A 5,000-nucleotide genomic window follows, 5' to 3' on the forward strand; every position below is an offset into this window, starting at 1 on the left:
TGTTTGTTTGTTTATTTGTGTCTTTTTGTTTTTGTTCTAGTTGATGTTGTTTGTTGTCGTTGTTGTTGTTGTTGTTGTTGTTGTTGTTGTTGTTGTTGTTGTTGTTGTTGTTGTTGTTGTTGTTGTTGTTACTACTTCTACTACTACTTCGAAGAAGAAAAAGACGAAGAAGAAGAAGCCACTGCCACAACTACTACGGTCACTTCCACACACACACACACACCACCACCACCACCACTGCCGCCACCACCACCACCACAACAACTATCAGATGATTCATACACCATATGACTCCCTACGGACGGAACCTAACAATCCAAAAAAAATAAAAATAAATAAAATCACGATGACTTGCAAGAAAAGCTACATAATCACACACACACACACACACACACACACACACACACACACACACACACACACACACAGAGTGCCCTTATAATACACACCAGTACACCTCCACAGACACATGGCAATATCATTTAACGCATCATTAGTATTATTTTCCATCTCTTGTTTTCTCTTAGTGATGCAATACTGACGTCTCACTGCCAGGGTGGTCAGTGCGGTACGATAAGTTGGGCAGTGGCATGACTTCTCCACTAACCAACCTCAAACTTGCGTCATTTCTCCACTAATAATTGTGTTGTGGTGACCTGTGCTCTCTGACCGACAACCCTGGTGAGCTGAGAGAGAGAGAGAGAGAGAGAGAGAGAGAGAGAGGGGGGATTACTTCAGATTACTACTATACAGGATTAATGCGCCTGTTCATGTTCATTTTTGATTTGTGGTTCGTTAATTAATGTTGTTTTTATTTTGCTTTCATCTCTGCCTGTGTTTGCGTCTCTCTCTCTCTCTCTCTCTCTCTCTCTCTCTCTCTCTCTCTCTCTCTCTCTCTCTCTCTCTCATGCACTTTATTAGCCTTTATCAATCCATCCATCTCATCATTTTATTTAGTTTCTTCATCTATCCATCCAGTTGAGAGAGAGAGAGAGAGAGAGAGAGAGAGAGAGAGAGAGAGAGAGTGTGTGTGAGTGTGTATGTGTGCGTGTGTTTCAACATTTCCTCTCCTTTAATTGGCGCATCACTGGAACCTGTACAGCTTAATGAAGGAAGCATCAACATTGTGAACTAAAGTGAGATGCCTTGTTCATTTCTGCCTTGCCCATACGATCAGTGAAAGCTCTCCAACATTTTTTTTTTCATTCAGTTCTCATCTTTCTCTTTTTGTATGGTAATTTTTCAGAACAGGTTTAATTGTCTTCATGTGTGTGTGTGTGTGTGTGTGTGTGTGTGTGTGTGTGTGTGTGTGTGTGTGTGTGTGTGTGTGTGTGCGTGTGTGTGTTTCAATTATCTCCCTTTTTTTGTGGTGATTATGCAAAACAAGCTTGTTTCTCTGATTGTACGTTCGTGTATGTGTGTGTGTCTGCCTGTGAAGTGCAGCTGTTTATCCCTAGCAACCAAATTGTGTGTGTGTGTGTGTGTGTGTGTGTGTGTGTGTGTGTTGATTGGGGTGAATCATGGAGGTGTTTTTGTCCTTGTTTACGTGGCGTGAGTTTCAGCTTGACTTGTTGATGCCAGAGAGAGAGAAAGAGAGCGAGAGGTATACATTTTTATTAATCAAATGAATCAATCAGCCTTCCTATCTATGGATTCCTCTAATAACCACCTGACAAGGATTCGAGGTCCCATTCTGTAGGGCATCTCTGGAGGAAAGTCACACATTCTCAGATATAAAAGATCAAATCATTCTAAGTTGGAAATCTTCTTTAATCAAATCTTTTAACGTCAATGTTTAGAAGTTACATGACGTAAAAAAAGCTCTCAGCATTGGCGAGGGGGAGAGGAAGAGAACGCAGAGTGGCTCAAACATAACGCACGCCATGTGGCAACAGTGACCTTCACACCCCCGTGACCTCAACGTAGTAGAGGGATGGCTCGTGTCCAGCCACTTCCCACTGATGTGCCGTTCATATTTGATTAAATACCCTATAACTTCTAAACCGAGCCACTCTTGTCACCGAGCAACCTAGTGACTAATGTAAGAGGTGACCAGTATTTTCACTTATTCATTCACCTTTTCTGGTAAACTCTTGAACTCCTTGCCTCCTTCCGTTTTTCCTCCTTCCTGTGACTTGAATTCTTACTAGAGGGAGGTTTCATGACCTCTTGTCCTCCGTTTTATCGGTAATCCTTTTGACTTTTCTTTGGTGACTGGCACTCTAGTGGACTTTGTTTTTTTCTGTTGCTTTTTTTTTTTCTGTTGCCGTAGGTCAATATCCATCTTACATAAAAAAGTGGCAAAAGTAGTAGTGATGTTACAAAATTACTAAGGTCAGGAGATGGAGGCAAGATAAGGAAAAAAAAGTGAGATAAGGAGAGAGGGAAAGCAAGATAAGGAGAGAGAGGAGGCAAGATAAGGAGAGAGAGGAGGCAAGATAAGGAATGATTTACTGAGATATACTGAAGAGTGACACCAGTTCGTATCATCCCCACTAACTTCACCCGCAAATGAGACAGGCTATTTATTTATTTATCTATTTTCTATTTATTTTAGGGAAAGATATTGATTAGCAGGGTTATTGTTTGTGTTACTTCTGGAAATGTAGTAGTAGTAGTAGTAGTAGTAGTAGTAGTCGTAGTAGTAGTAATGGTAGCGGAAAAGAACAATTACTCGTACATGAAAATATTCGCAAGTTTAACTCATTCAAAACTTTCTTTTCTCGCCAACAATTCTGGAAATCAACTAAGATTAAAAAGAACACACACACACACACACACACACACACACACACACACACACACACACGAAATAATAAACAAGTACCTACATAGAAATAAAACATTCAAAAGGACTCGTATTCATATGAAGTAAAGTAAACACGACGAAACACCGAATCATATAAGTTTCTAATCTTAATGGTGACTCGCTGCCTCGGATGTAGGAAGGGCGGCGGGGAACAGACACAGACAGAACAGTAAGCGATCCGAGAGGCTAAGTCCTGCATTAATGTGTAAAATAAAGGTGAGATTAGGTAGGAGGTCTGGTGCAGCTGGGTCGTGGGTGGGGGCAGAGGCAGGACAGGCGGTAGGGGTGTGTGGTTAGCAAATTCAGAGGCAGTAAGCGTGAAAATGCCACAATAAATGTCCAGGGAAACAGCGTTGTGGTGGCGAACTGTGAAACTAAAACAGGACCAAAGAGAAAAACTGTTGTAATTTACCCACTTGTGCATTCTTATTATTAAATGTTGTGGTGTTTTGTGAGGAAAGGTGACTCTGTTTGTGTTTGTGTTTGTGTTTCTGGTTGTGTTTCTGTCCCTGTACATATTCGTGCGCACACACACACACACACACACTACTACAACTACTACTACTACTACTACTACTACTACTACTACTACTACTACTACTACTACAGCCAGAATGCAAGTTAGATAGCTACATATGACCAAAAGAAAACCGCAACCCTCCCTTACACACACAAAGACACTGTTCACAGCACTTTAGTTATATATGTAACCTCTACCCTTTTTCCTTTCCGGCAGAGATGTGGCTGGAGGTGTTGGCTGTGGTGGTGGCGCTGGTGGCGGTACTGTTGGGCTACAGCAAGTACAAGAGGGCGTACTGGTCATTCCGTGGAGTGCCCTCTGCCCCAAATTCACTACCCTTTGTAGGACACACGGTGCCCCTCATGAAGAAAGCAAGCTGGCTGTACACAGACAAGGTAATGGTCGTGGTGGTGGCTGTAGTAGTAATAGTAACAGTAGGAGAAGGAAGGGGACTAATAATAATAATAAAAATAATGCAGTAGTAGTAGTAGTAGTAGTAGTAGTAGTAGTAGTTGTTGTAGTAATTTGAGGAGCAATATACAATGAAATATACAAAGGAAGACCTAACAGCGAGACATTGAGATCATCACTATAAGCCTTTACTATTCTACATTAACTACTAGTGGTAGAGACAGGATACTACAGCAGAAAACCCTTCATAACAAAGAAGGAGGTGGAGGAGGAGGAGGAGAAAAGAGCTGCGAGGATTGGAAGAGAGAAGGAAAAAAAGGGAAAGGGGAGAATGAAGTACAGTAGCAGGATATACGTAGTGATAGGCTCATCCACCGTGACAGGAGACGTCACTGAACCACTGCACTCTGGTGTCCGCAGCTGTACAGAGAGCAGGGCGCGAACAAGGTGCTGGGCCTCTATCTCTTCCACGTGCCTCGCCTCTTTGTGACCGACCCGGAGCTGGTGAAGACTTTGCTGGTGAAGGACTTCGACCACTTCGCTGATCGCGTCAACCTCTCAATCAATAATGAGGAGGAGGAATACTTAAATGAACTCCTCACCAAAGTCAAAGGGGACCACTGGAAGGGCGTGCGCTCCGTGCTGTCACCTTCCTTCACTTCTGGGAGACTCAAGACTATGTTCCCGTTGGTGGAGGACAAGGCTGATCAACTGATCACCTATATCAAGAAACAAATCAAAAGCGACCCTGCGATTCAGCTCAAAGAAACCTTCGGGCTTTACACACTAGAGGTCATTTCATCGTGTGCCTTTGGGGTTGAAACAAACGCACTTACAGACGGCAACTCCATCTTCAAGGAAAAAGTAGACGCATTGTCCAAGCCTTCCAAATGGAGAATTTTAAAGATATTAGGCGCTCTGATGATCCCGTGGGTCTACAAAATACTGAAAATTCGCATCTCCACGCCGGAGAACACGTTCTTCAAGGAGGTGGTGGAGGAGAACATCAGGAAGAGGGAGAAGGGGGAGAAGCGCGGGGACTTCCTGGACATCATGCTGGAGGCGCGGGAGGACCAGCAGAACCCAAGTGCCAAGACGCCAAAATACAGTAATGTTATGTCACTTTGTTTGCTCTCTCTCTCTCTCTCTCTCTCTCTCTCTCTCTCTCTCTCTCTCTCTCTCTCTCTCTCTCTCTCTCTCTCTCTCGTCGTCCATATTTTTAGCTTTGCTTTTTGCATTGATAGTAAAAGTGGAAATTAT

General features: G+C 43.1%; 1 pseudogene; it reads left to right on the top strand.

Annotated features, from left to right (window-relative positions):
• LOC135092968 (cytochrome P450 3A11-like) overlaps window positions 1-5,000 on the top strand; it is a 71,167-nt pseudogene that overhangs the window by 59,760 nt on the left and 6,407 nt on the right.

The sequence above is a fragment of the Scylla paramamosain genome, chromosome 41, assembly GCF_035594125.1.
Source record: "Scylla paramamosain isolate STU-SP2022 chromosome 41, ASM3559412v1, whole genome shotgun sequence".
In the NCBI taxonomy this organism is placed as follows: Eukaryota; Metazoa; Arthropoda; class Malacostraca; order Decapoda; family Portunidae; genus Scylla; species Scylla paramamosain.